Below are 15,303 nucleotides of genomic sequence, written 5' to 3' on the forward strand. Positions count from 1 at the left end.
TTTGTAGAGCCACCTTTTGCGGCAATTACAGCTGCAAGTCTCTTGGGGTATGTCTGTATAAGCTTGGCACATCTAGCCACTGGGATTTTTGCCCATTCTTCAAGGCAAAACTGCTTCAGCTCCTTCAAGTTGGATGGGTTCCGCTGGTGTACAGCAATCTTTGAGTCATACCACAGATTCTCAATTGGATTGAGGTCTGGGCTTTGACTAGGCCATTCCAAGACATTTGAATGTTTCCCCTTAAACCACTCAAGTCTTGCTTTTGCAGTATGCTTAGGGTCATTGTCCTGCTGGAGGAAGGTGAACCTCCATCCCAGTCTCAAATATCTGGAAGACTGAAACAGGTTTCCCTCAACAATTTCCCTGTATTTAGCACCATCCATCATTCCTTCAATTCTGACCAGTTTCCCAGTCCCTGCCGATGAAAAACATCCCCACAGCATGATGCTGCCACCACCATGCTTCAATGTGGGGATGGTGTTCTCGGGGTGATGAGAGGTGTTGGGTTTGCGCCAGACATAGCGTTTTCCTTGATGGCAAAAAAGTTAAATTGTAGACTCATCTGACCAGAGTACCGTCTTCCATATGTTTGGGGAGTCTTCCACATGCCTTTTGGCGAACACCAAACGTGTTTACTTATTTTTTTCATTTCACTTCACCAATTTGGACAATTTTGTGTATGTCCATTACAGGATATCCAAATAAAAATCTATTTAAATTACACGTTGTAATGCAACAAAATAGGCGAACACCAAACGTGTTTGCTTACTTTTTTCTTTAAGCAATGGCTTTTTTCTGCCCATTCTTCCGTAAAGCCCAGCTCTGTGGAGTGTACGGCTTAAAGTGGTCCTATGGACAGATACTCCAATCTCCGCTGTGGAACTTTGCAGCTCCTTCAGGGTTATCTTTGGTCTCTTTGTTGCCTCCCTGATTAATGCCCTCCTTGCCTGGTCCGTGAGTTTTGGTGGGCAGCTGTCTCTTGGCAGGTTTGTTGTGTTGCCATATTCTTTCAATTTTTAAATAATGGATTTAATTGTGCTCCGTGGGATGTTCAAAGTTTCAGAAATGTTTTTATAACCCAACCCTGATCTGTACTTCTCCACAACTTTGTGTCTGACCTGTTTGGAGAGCTCCTTGGTCCTCATGGTGCCGCTTGCTTGGTGGTGCCCCTTGCTTAGTGGTGTTGCAAACTCTGGGGCCTTTCAGAACAGGTATATATATACTGAGATCATGTGACACTTAGATTGCACACAGGTGTACTTTATTTAACTAATTATGTGACTTCTGAAGGTAATTGGTTGCACCAGATCTTATTTAGGGGCTTCATAGCAAAGGGGGTGAATATACATTGGGGAGAACAAGTATTTGATACACTGCCAATTTTGCAGGTTTTCCTACTTACAAAGCATGTAGAGGTCTGTAATTTTTATCATAGGTACACTTCAACTGTGAGAGACGGAATCTAAAACAAAAATCCAGAAAATCACATTGTATGATTTTTAAGTAATTCATTTGCATGTAATTGCATTACATACAGTGGGGAAAAAAAGTATTTAGTCAGCCACCAATTGTGCAAGTTCTCCCACTTAAAAAGATGAGAGAGGCCTGTAATTTTCATCATAGGTACACGTCAACTATGACAGACAAAATGAGAAAAGAAAATCCAGAAAATCACATTGTAGGATTTTTTATGAATTTATTTGCAAATTATGGTGGAAAATAAGTATTTGGTCACGTACAAACAAGCAAGATTTCTGGCTCTCACAGACCTGTAACTTCTTCTTTAAGAGGCTCCTCTGTCCTCCACTCGTTACCTGTATTAATGGCACCTGTTTGAACTTGTTATCAGTATAAAAGACACCTGTCCACAACCTCAAACAGTCACACTCCAAACTCCACTATGGCCAAGACCAAAGAGCTGTCAAAGGACACCAGAAACAAAATTGTAGACCTGCACCAGGCTGGGAAGACTGAATCTGCAATAGGTAAGCAGCTTGGTTTGAAGAAATCAACTGTGGGAGCAATTATTAGGAAATGGAAGACATACAAGACCACTGATAATCTCCCTCGATCTGGGGCTCCACGCAAGATCTCACCCCGTGGGGTCAAAATGATCACAAGAACGGTGAGCAAAAATCCCAGAACCACACGGGGGAACCTAGTGAATGACCTGCAGAGAGCTGGGACCAAATTAACAAAGCCTACCATCAGTAAAACACTACGCCGCCAGAGACTCAAATCCTGTAGTGCTAGACGTGTCCCCCTGATTAAGCCAGTACATGTCCAGGCCCGTCTGAAGTTTGCTAGAGTGCATTTGGATGATCCAGAAGAGGATTGGGAGAATGACATATGGTCAGATGAAACCAAAATATAACTTTTTGGTAAAAACAAAGGACAAAGAATGCTGAGTTGCATCCAAAGAACACCATACCTACTGTGAAGCATGGGGGTGGAAACATCATGCTTTGGGGCTGTTTTCTGCAATGGGACCAGGACGACTGATCCGTGTAAAAGAAAGAATGAATGGGGCCATGTATCGTGAGATTTTGAGTGAAAACCTCCTTCCATCAGCAAGGGCATTGAAGATGAAACGTGGCTGGGTCTTTCAGCATGACAATGATCCCAAACACACCGCCCGGGCAACAAAGGAGTGGCTTCGTAAGAAGCATTTCAAGGTCCTGGAGTGGCCTAGCCAGTCTCCAGATCTCAACCCCATAGAAAATCTTTGGAGGGAGTTGAAAGTCTGTGTTGCCCAGCGACAGCCCCAAAATATCACTGCTCTAGAGATCTGCATGGAGGAATGGGCCAAAATACCAGCAACAGTGTGTGAAAACCTTGTGAAGACTTACAGAAAACGTTTGACATGTGTCATTGCCAACGAAGGGTATATAACAAAGTATTGAGAAACTTTTGTTATTGACCAAATACTTATTTTCCACCATAATTTGCAAATAAATTCATTAAAAATCCTACAATGTGATTTTCTGGATTTTTTTTCCTCATTTTGTCTGTCATAGTTGACATGTACCTATGATGAAAATTACAGGCCTCTCTCATCTTTTTAAGTGGGAGAACTTGCACAATTGGTAGCTGACTAAATACTTTTTTTCCCCACTGTAAGTATTTGATCACCTACCAACCAGTAAGAATTCCGGCTCTCACAGACCTGTTAGTTTTTCTTTAAGATGCCCTCCTGTTCTCCACTCATTACCTGTATTAAATGCACCTGTTTGAACTCGTTACCTGTATAAAAGACACCTGTCCACACACTCAATCAAACAGACTCCAACCTCTCCACAATGGCCAAGACCAGAGAGCTGTGTAAGGACATCAGGGATAAAATTGTAGACCTGCACAAGGCTGGGATGGGCTACAGGACAATAGGCAAGCAGCTTGGTGAGAAGGCAACAACTGTTGGCTCAATTATTAGAAAATGGAAGAAGTTCAAGATGACGGTCAATCACCCTCGGTCTGGGGCTCCATGCAAGATCTCACCTCGTGGGGCATCAATGATCATGAGGAAGGTGAGGGATCAGCCCAGAACTACACGGCAGGACCTGGTCAATGACCTGAAGAGAGCTGGGACCACAGTCTCAAAGAAAACCATTAGTAACACACTACACCGTCATGGATTAAAATCCTGCAGTGCACGCAAGGTCCCCCTTCTCAAGCCAGCGCATGTCCAGGCCCGTCTGAAGTTTGCCAATGACCATCTGGATGATCCAGAGGAGGAATGGGAGAAGGTCATGTGGTCTGATGAGACAAAAATAGAGCTTTTTGGTCTAAACTCCATTCGCCGTGTTTGGAGGAAGAAGAAGGATGAGTACAACCCCAAGAACACCATCCCAACCGTGAAGCATGGAGGTGGAAACATCATTCTTTGGGGATGCTTTTCTGCAAAGGGGACAGGACGACTGCACCGTATTGAGGGGAGGATGGATGGGGCCATGTATCGCGAGATCTTGGCCAACAACCTCCTTCCCTCAGTAAGAGCATTGAAGATGGGTCGTGGCTGGGTCTTCCAGCATGACAATGACCCAAAACACACAGCCAGGGCAACTAAGGAGTGGCTCCGTAAGAAGCATCTCAAGGTCCTGGAGTGGCCTAGCCAGTCTCCAGACCTGAACCCAATAGAAAATCTTTGGAGGGAGCTGAAAGTCCGTATTGCCCAGCGACAGCCCCGAAACCTGAAGGATCTGGAGAAGGTCTGTATGGAGGAGTGGGCCAAAATCCCTGCTGCAGTGTGTGCAAACCTAGTCAAGACCTACAGGAAACGTATGATCTCTGTAATTGCAAACAAAGGTTTCTGTACCAAATATTAAGTTCTGCTTTTCTGATGTATCAAATACTTATGTCATGCAATAAAATGCAAATTAATTACTTAAAAATCATACAATGTGATTTTCTGGATTTTTGTTTTAGATTCCGTCTCTCACAGTTGAAGTGTACCTATGATAAAAATTACAGACCTCTACATGCTTTGTAAGTAGGAAAACCTGCAAAATCGGCAGTGTATCAAATACTTGTTCTCCCCACTGTATATGCACGCACCACTTTTCCGTCATTTATTTTTTAGAATTTTTTGAAACAAGTTATTTTTTTCATTTCACTTCACCAATTTGGACTATTTTGTGTATGTCCATTACATGAAATCCAAATAAACATCCATTTAAATTACAGGTTGTAATGCAACAAAATAGGAAAAACGCCAAGGGGGATGAATACTTTTGCAAGGCACTGTACCCCGCGCCCCACTGGGGAACTCTAACAATGTGATGATCCAACTCATCTCCTCATACAGACAGAAACTAAAAACGGCAAGCCTATCAAACATACTGTAGAGTGAAGAAATAGACCAGTGAGGCCATTGGGGAGTTAAACCTCTTGAGCTGAGAAAAATGAATGGGCTGTTTAAACAAAACAAAAAGTATTTGTTTTTATTGATTAAAACCAAAACTATAAGTCTGACATATAAATGGATGTAAGCGGTCCTACACCATCTCGTTTCATAAGCTTAACTGCTGAATTTTCATTGGCTTCTAGAGGGTCATGTGATGTCAACAACTATAGACGGACCTCAGTATGAGCTATAGTAATCTCTACCATTAAGCATTAAACGCGTCTCAAGCGGGGCAATCCAAAAACATGTATTTCGTCTCTGTAGAACTTGACATCAGACCCCCAGACCTCTTAAAAGGTAAAATACACGAACATTGTCAGTAAATATGCTTGCCTGATATGGACACAAGTTGTACCAAAAGAAGCGCCTGGGCATTTGGAGTTGTTTGGTGTGTTGTTCGGTGTATCGTTTGTCGGTGTCCGACAGAGGCGGCCAACGCTACAGTGAAATTAATGGAACAAGTGCCTCAAAATATGAGGATTTAGGATATTTTAAAATGTATTACTCATAACTACATAATACATTTGAACAATATATTGTAAGATAAATAATCCTTAATGTCATGAACCCTCTGTTTGTAACAATATTTGTAAAAGATTCAAAGGGTGGAAAGCCAGAAAAAAAGAAGAGATCTTTATGATGTATTTGAGCGTGTAATGTGCCAATTAAGTAAGCCTCACACAAATATTCTACAGCTTTCCAGCTTTCTGTGGATATAAGGGTTTACTAGTGTCTTTTACTGTCTTCTATCCGGACATAGAAAATGTAGGTGAAAATCGCTCCAAGGCTGTCAGCTCAAGAGGTTTTGAAGGACTGCCTGGACATTTTCAAAGAAGACAATACCAACATAAATGACTACACGGACAGGGTAACATGCGAGGAAAACTACTTTCCAATAAGCACTTATGTCACATTCAACAATGATAAACCCTGCTTCAATGCAGAGCTGAGAGGCCTTCGCTCTGCCAAAGAAGAGGGACATAGGAATGGCAACAATGACCATTACACGGTGGCAAAACACCTACTGAATAAAGGGATAATGGAAGCCAAACAACAATACAAGGAGCCACTAGAACAACAATTCTCCACCAACGACTGCTCGTCTGTACGGAAGGGACTTCAGAAGATCACAAATTACAAACAAAAGAACCCCCATGAATCTGACGAGATCCTTCTGCCAAACGAGCTGAATGAGTTCTACTACCACTTTGAATCACAAAGGACCGTCAGCCATCAAGACTTTGGTACCCTTGTGCAGCCACAATAGTGGCCTTGTGCGGTCTTTCAAAACTGTGGAGATGGTGATTGACTTCAGGAAGCGTCCCTCACCACATCTCCCCATTGAAACCAATGGCTCAGCTGTAAGCACGGCTGAGACATTCAAACTCCTGGGGACCAACATCTCCCTCAACCTCAAGTGGGAGAATAACAGCGATTACCAAGAATGCACACCACACTTCTTGCCTCAGCTGAAATTCAAACTCTCACAGACAATACTCAATACTCTTCGAAAGAACAATGCATATGCAGAAAATACCTCATCCATACTGTAAAATATGGTGGTGGATCTTTGATGTTATGGGGCTTTGTTGCTTCCACTGGTCCTGGGGCCCTTGTTAATGAAGGTCAACCACATCATAAACTTGACCAAGTACCAGGACATTTTAGCCAAAGACCTGGTTGCTTCTGCTAGGAGGCTGAAACTTGGCTACAAGTGAATATTCCAGCAGGACAATAACCCTAAGCACACATCAAAATCCTTAAAGAAATTGACAATTTACCACAAAATCTCGGGCTTGAACCCTATTGAAAACCTGTGGTTTGAATTGAAGAGGGCCATCCATAAGCGCAGACGAAGGATATCAATGATCTAGAAAGATTCTGTATGGAGGATTGGTCTAAGATCCCTCCCAATGTGTTCTCCAATCTCATAAAACATTTTAGAAAAAGGCTCAGTGTTGTTATCCTCGCAAGGTGAGGGTGCTGGAGTATTGAAAACAGGGGATCCAATAAATCCGGACCCCACTGTACATACAGTACCTACATTTACATTTACATTTTAGTCATTTAGCAGACACTCTTATCCAGAGCGACTTACAGTTAGTGAGTGCATACATTATTTTTTAATTTTTCATACTGGCCCCCCGTGGGTATCGAACCCACAACCCTGGGATTGCAAACGCCATGCTCTACCAACTGAGCTACCTACCTGCACATTGATATGATATTGATACTCCCTGTCTATACATTCATTCTTGTGTGTTTAATTTCTCATTTGTTTTTATTTTCTAATTTAACTCAGCATTGTTGGGAAACTATTGTTGGGAAGTAAGCATTTCAGTGTTGTTTTCAGCATATGTGATTTGATTTAAAGTGTTCATAGTGTATGTGGATTTGTGTAAATTCTGTGTCTATATATTTTGTCTGTATATTCTGTTTATTGTGGCAGCACTATTTCACCGAGTCAAAGTGCTGTACATTCAAATGTATTTGGCAAATAAAGTTGTTTCTGATTCTGATTCAATTCGGATTCAATACATTCTCTTTCCCTTTAAGCGTAATAACTTTTTAATCTTAATACACGTTGTTTAAATCAATCTAATTAACGTTATTAGCTATTCATGTTCTTTGCTATTGGTTTACCATGAGCTGAGCATTTCACTTTTCATACTGTATGTTGTTCTGTTAGTAAGTCCCACTCTTCTTCCGATTTCAGCGATATGAATCGCTGACACAAGCTCTCAATTAGGGATGTAACAAATGGAAATGTTTTCTTATTGTTTAAAAAGCCATTGTTTATTAAATCAGTTTTCCGTTTAAAATGATACGAAAAATTCATAAAATTACATGTGAATTCACAATGCAGCTGTGCTGCTGCCAGCAACAGTTTGGGTTTCACATTGTGTCCATTTCAGATGGTTAAGCATTGCACCTGTACTATCATTACTGTAGCTCAATTCCACCTTCTTATTTAACTTCTCAAAGTATTGCCATTCAGGACTTTGCTGTCGCTTGCCTTTCTCTGGTATTTTTCCAACTGTTAACGATGATGACGTAGTGGTGGAGAGTCAACTCCAAAATAATTGATTCCTTGACTCCTCGACTGCCGGTGTCTACTCCAATTTCCGAGTGTCAAGATTCGATTCCACTAGGACTCCTCGACTCCTAAGATTCAGTATTTTTGGAATGGAGGAGAATGGAGGAGACGGATTAGTTGCGTACTTCCGAGAACACAAACACTTGCATCTTTCATATTGAGCTAGCGAGGGACGGAGGGAGAGGGGAGGGGCACAGTAGATGCAGGTCGGCCACTAGGCAGACAGTCAGAACCGTGCACTAGGCCTTTCTCGGTAACCAAAAGCTTTATCTCGCAATGGAATGCTGTATCTCGCAATTTCTTGGCTTGCAATGTCTCGCAACCTTAATAAAGCAGGGCCTATTTGTACTTTGTATTTATATACTCTTTCTGGGGTCCAAACATATTAAAGCATTTACATTACATATAAAACAAAATATACAGTAAAACAGTACATCATATGACATTATTACACAACTACCTATCTACAATACACAATTATTAATACCACCATACAACAATATCACAATGTGTGCGTATGCATGTGTCTATACCCTTGTTTTTGTCTCTTCACAGTCCCCGTTGTTCTATAAGGTGTATTTTTACCTGTTTTTTCAATCTGATTCTACTGCTTGCATCAGTTACCTGATATGGAATAGAGTTCCATGTAGTCATGGCTCTCCCACAGTCTGTTCTGGACTTGGGGACTGTGAAGAGACCTCTGGTGGCATGTCTTGTGGGGTATGCATGGATGTCCGAGCTGTGTGCCAGTACACCTCTTACAAAAACAAGCAGTGATGAAGTCAATCTCTCTTCCACTCTGAGCCAGGAGAGACTAACATGCATGTCATTAATGTTAGCTCCCTGTGTACTTTTAAGGGCCAGCCATGCTGCCCTGTTCTGAGCCAACTGCAATTTTCCCAAGTCTCTCTTTGTGGCACCTGACCACACTACTGAACAGTAGTCTAGGTGCGACAAAACTGGGGCCTGTAGGACCTGCCTTGTTGATAGTGTTGTTAAGAAGGCAGAGCAGCGCTTAATTATGGACATACTTCTCCCCATCTTAGCTACTGTTGTATCAATATGTTTTGACCATGACAGTTTACAATCTATGGTTACTCCAAGCAGTTCAGTCACCTCAACTTGCTCAATTTCCACATTATTCATTACGAGATGTAGTTGAGGTTTAGGGTTTAGTGAATGATTTGACCCAAATACAATGCTTTCCTTGCCACCCATTCCGAAACTAACTGCAACTCTTTGTTAAGTGTTGCAGTTATTTCAGTTGCTGTAGTAGCTGACGTGTATAGTGCTGAGTCATCCGCATACATAGACACACTGGCTTTACTCAAAGCCAGTGGCATGTCGTTAGTAAAGATGGATAAAATAATTCCTGATTCTACCTGGATTATGTTTGAGAGGCTTCCATTAAAGAACACCCTCTGTGTTCTGTTAGACAAGTAACTCTTTATCCACATTATAGCAGGGAGTGTAAAGCCATAACACATATGTTTTTCCAGCAGCAGACTATGATTGATAATGTCAAAAGCCGCACTGAAGTCTAACAAAACAGCCCCCACAATATTTTTTGCCAATCATCAGTCATTTGTGTAAGTGCTGTGCTTGTTGAATGTCCTTCTCTATAAGCATGAGGAAAGTTTGTTGTCAATTTGTTCACAGTAAAATAGCATTGTTTCTGGTCAAACACCATTTTTCCAATAGTTTACTAAGGGTTGGTAACAGGCTAATTGGTCAGATATTTGAGCCAGTAAAGGGTGCTTTACTATTCTTAGGTAGCGGAATGACTTTTGCTTCCCTCCAAGCCTGGGGGCACACACATTCAAGTAGGCTTAAATTGAAAATATGGCAAATAGGAGTGGCAATATCGTCCGCTATTATCCTCAGCAATTTTCCACACAAGTTGTCAGACCCCGGTTGCTTGTCATTGTTAATAGACAACAATAATTGTTTCACCTCTTCCACACTCACTTTACGGAATTCAAAATTACAATGCTTGTCTTTCATAATTTGGTCATATATACTTGAATGTGTACTGTCAGCAATTGTTGCTGGCATGTCATGCCTAAATTTGCTAATCTTGCCAATGAAAAATTATTAAAGTAATTGGCAATATGAATTGGTTTTGTGATGAATGAGCCATCTGATTCAATGAATGATGGAGCTGAGTTTGCCTTTTTTCCCAAAATTTCATTGAAGGTGCTCCAAAGCTTTTTACTATCATTCTTTATGTCATTTATCCTTGTTTCATAGTGTTGTTTCTTCTTCTTTTTATTCAGTTTAGTCACATGATTTCTAAATTTGCAATACGTTTGCCAATCGGTTGTGCAGCCAGACTTAATTGCCATTCCTTTTGCCTCATCCCTCTCAACCATACAATTTTTCAATTTCTCATTAATCCACGGGGATTTAACAGTTTTTACAGTCATTTTCTTAATGGGTGCATGCTTATTAGTAACTGGAATAAGCAATTTCATTAATATGTCAAGTACAGTGTCTTTTTGCTCCTCATTACACACCACGTACAAACATATATTCTTTACATCAACAACATAGGAATCACTACAAAACTTGTTGTATGACCTCTTATACACAATATTAGGCCCAGCCTTTGGAACTTTGGTTTTCCTAGATATGGCTACTATATTGTGATCACTACATCCAATGGATTTGGATACTGCTTTCGAACAAATCTCTGCAGCATTAGTAAAGATATGATCTATACATATTGATGATTTAATTCCTGTACTGTTTGTAACCACCCTGGTAGGTTGACATAACCTGAACCAAAAATATCATAAAAGAATAGGCTAGGATATTCTACACGCAACAGTCCGAAGACTGAACACACACTCACATTCTGACCATTCTGATTAGTCCCAGAAACCTATGGGTTGGGCCAGAGCCAGCCAAAATTATGACACTATCAACTTTCATACTCTGATTGCTTAGATTTTTTAAAGACGATCCAATAGCTGATTCATTTTTGATGTACAACGCCCCTCATTTTAAAGTCACACAAACTACTTCTAGAATGGCAGATTTATAGCAATCGATAGAGCAGCGGAATTACCAGCAACCTTGATTTTGTTGTAAAATTCTATTTGCTTCTATTTCGTTTCAACATTTTTGTGTTTTTGGGCAAGTTGTTGTTTTTATGAAAATATATGTTTTTAATATCTGGACGTGGTCCAATTTGTACAACTCAGAGCAATTTTTGTCTCATTGTCCCCCCCCAAAAAATCCTAAGTAGATATGTGCTCCAATTCGCCCATCTTTCTTGGAGATCCTTTGAATGGTGCAGTTGTGATACTCTCAACTAATCCTGTGGTATAAGCACATTCGTCACTTTTTTATCACACCTCAAATTAAAGTCACTTTACTTAAAGTTTATGTGCATACTCTATAATGGCATATGACATAGTTATGACGCCCATCATTCCGTTCAATGTAATAATATGACCAGAGGCACGTACTAATAGGACACATGGGGAGAGAGTAGATTGTTTTGTACCAACAAGACTGTGGTTACATGAAGAAACCAGACAACATACAGTACCAGTCAAACATTTGGACAAACCTACTCATTCAAGGGTATTTCTTTTTTATATACTATTTTTTACATTTTTCAATAATAGTGAAGAAATCAAAACTATGAAATCACACATATCGAATCATGTGTGAACCAAAAAAGTGTTAAAAATATCCAAATATATTTGAGATTTGAGATTCTTGAAATAGCCACCCTTTGCCTTGATGACATCTTTGCACACTCTTTGCATTCTCTCAACCAGCTTCATGAGGTAGTCACCTGAAATGCATTGCAATTTCAATAGCAAAAACCATCAAGCGCTATGATGAAACTGGCTCTCATGAGGACCGCCATAGGAATGGAAGACCCAGAGTTACCTCTGCTGGAGAGGATAAGTTCATTAGTCCTCAGAAATTGCAGCCTAAATAAATGCTTCACAGAGTTCAAGTAACAGACACATCTCAACATCAACTGTTCAGAGGAGACTGTGTGAATCAGGCCTTCATGGTTGAATTGCTACAAAGAAACTACTACTAAAGGACACCAATAAGAAGAAGAGACTTGCTTGGGCCAAGAAACACGAGCAGTGGACATTAGACCGGTGGAAATGTGTCCTTTGGTCTGGAGTCCAAATTGGAGAATTTTGGCTCCATCCGCCGTGGCTTTGTGAGACACGGTGTGGGTGAACGGATGATCTCCGCATGTGTATTCCCCACAGTAAAGCATGGAGGAGGAGGTGTTATGGTGTGGGGGTGCTTTGCTGGTGACACTGTCTGTGATTTATTTACAATTCAAGGCACACTTAACCGGCATGGCTATCACAGCATTTTGCAGCGATATGCCATCCCATCGGGTTTGGGCCTTGTGGGGCTTGTTTTTCAACAGGACAATGACCCAACACACCTCCAGGCTTTGTAATGGCTATTTTCGCAAGAAGGAGAGTGATGGAGTGCTGCATCAGATGACCTGGCCTCCACAACCCCCCTACCTCAACCCAATTGAGATGGTTTGGGATGAGTCAGACGGCAGAGTGAATGAAAGCAGCCAACAAGTGCTCAGTATATGTGGGAACTCCTTCAAGACTGTTGGAAAAGCATTCCAGGTGAAGCTGGTTGAGAGAATGCCAAAAGTGTGCAAAGCTGTCATCAAGGCAAAGGGTGGCTATTTGAAGAATCTCAAATCTAAAATATATTTTGATTTGTTTGAAACTTTTTTGGTTACTACATGATTCCATATGTGTTATTTCATAGTTCTGATGTCTTCACTATTATTCTACAATGTAGAAAATAGTAAAAATAAAGAAAAACCCTGGAATTAGTAGGTTTGTCCAAACTTTTGACTGGTAGTGTAGTTTAAATTAAGCCTTTAAAATCGATAGATCAACAAGTAAGTGGGAGAGAGTGAGCAGTCAGTTATTCCCAACAGCCAACCAATCTGTGAGTAAAGCGACGCTGAGACTCAAACTCAACACACCATGGCTTCCCTTAGAGGAAATGACAAAGATCAACTAGGAGATGCAAATAAGAGCAGCGAACAGCTGAAGGATATCCAGGAAAACATAGCTAAACTGCTCTCAATGCTCACCAAAACAAACAAACTTTTACAATATGTTGTTCAAAAGGAAAGTAGAGTCTATCGAGTCAGAAATGCATATACATGGTGGGTGCGTGGACGAACAACACAACACAATTGGCCTTCTAGATACAAAGGTGCAAACTTTAGAATATTAACTGGATCAGCTAGAAAACAGATAGAGACAAAATAATATGAGAATATTGTCCTTACCGGAGGACGAGGAAAAAGGGTACCTTTCCAGCTACGTGATCAAGCTGATATCAGAGGAGCTTTGCGTGGATGTGTCGCTGGAGGAGCTGGAGCAATGCCATCAGATCGGCATGAAGCAGAAGAACACTAAATACCCTTGCATGGTAATCGTTAAGCTATGGAACTATCAGGCCAAAGTCAACATTCTGAGGGCACAAAGGGGAAAAGAGATCAAGGTCCACGGCCAGTCCATTCGATTCGTCCAGGACCTGTCTGCTAAACTGAGGAAAAAACGCCAGCAATTAATTCCGATCAGACAGTCACTGGAGGAAAAGGCAATCAAGTCTCAACTCCGATTCCTGGCAGTACTGTGGGTATGGAAGGGAACACAGAGATCAAGCACCGATGAAACCCTGAACAGGCTGCATGAAACCTTTCCAGTTGAACGAGAGCCCAGCGCCCTGAGGATAGGCAAAAGCGGAAAAAACAGATAAGCACACTAGGCTACATAAAGTGATGCCCAATGTTCCCTCTAATATTTTTCAGCACTGAGCAAATTTCAGGTCTGCTGAGCGCAAACTGGAACGTTGTGAAAATTCTGTGCAACTTCCAGTGCGTGTTTACTGTGAACACTGAGGCTGTACCTGCTTTAAGTTACAGTTTCAGACAGTGGTCAAGTAGGCTACTGTGGCTATTTGATCATAATGTAGGCCTACCAGTGCCCCACCATAAAAAACAATGCAGAAATGCATCCCATAACATTTTAACATGGAAATAGCTGTTCTATCATTCAGCCTACAGTAGCAGCCAATGCATAGTGTTCAATGTAGGTGTACATTCCATGAGACTTTTGAAAAAACATGCAGGGCTTGACATTAACCTGTTTATCGACTTATCCTCCAGACAAGAAGGTGACTGAACATGTTGTTGTGTTGTTTTTGCTTTGATCTCAAAACAAGCACATCTATTCATCGACCGCTCATGCTGTAAACAAAGTCCAGTTCAAAGAGAATGACACAGATCCATAATGGTCTATTTGCATACAGGCCTTCTATAGCTCTGATTGGTTATGCCGCACCGGTCTGTGTAGAGTACGGGCTGAGTAGTGAGTGTCAATGCAATAGAATCCTACTCAGATGTGTTCTGCCTACAACAAAATCTCTTGCATAGTTAATTTTGCATACTAAGTCTTGCATAGTTTGTTTTGTTTCGGTATGTTGCATTGGAAGTGGCTAATATTGCGTTGATTCGATCACAATTCCCACAGTAAAGGGAAACGTTGATAGTATTAACTAATGGGGAAAGGTTCAATCTCGTGCTTCTCTGCGCGGCTGATATTTATTCTGCGCGGCAGTCCCGAGGAGCTGCACTCCCGCACGAATGCACACAGCTTAGTACGAACATTGGTGATGCCCAAGACCAGCTTATCGTAAATTGAGACAATATTCCTTCCCCCTACCCCCAATACAATTTAGACTCTATTGTCCCCAAGTAACTGTTCTTCTCTAGGAAGTAACAAAATAATTAGCCAATGCCCTATGAGACACTGAAAGAACAATATAAAAGAGGAAATATAGCATGTAAGTCAATAATTGTCAATAGTTGTTCTATGGATGTGTGTGTGTGTGGGCGAGAGGGTGTGAGTGGGTGTATGTGTGGGTATGTGTCTGTGCATATGAATGGGAGAGTGTGGGAGGGTGAATGTGGGTGTGCAGAGGCGTGGAGTGTATGTTGTGTGTGAATGGATGAGTGGGTGGATGTATAGAGGGGTGTAGATATGTATGAGAAGGGGGAGGGGAGAAAGACTTATTTAAGGGGCATTCTTTCTTTAAAAGTATGTACAATGTTTGTACAATGTATGCATCCACAGTCTTTTTTTTGTTGGTACTAAAGGAGAGGAGTCGGAGCTAAAAAGCCCTAAAAAGGAGTAGTGCCTCAAGTACAGAAATGCTTTGCATTATGTTTTAGTTTTTGGGTGTTTTTTGTTAAATGTCTGCTCACCCCACATGCCTA

This window comes from Coregonus lavaretus (assembly GCF_964263955.1).
Source record: "Coregonus lavaretus genome assembly, chromosome: 10".
NCBI classification, from domain to species: domain Eukaryota; kingdom Metazoa; phylum Chordata; class Actinopteri; order Salmoniformes; family Salmonidae; genus Coregonus; species Coregonus lavaretus.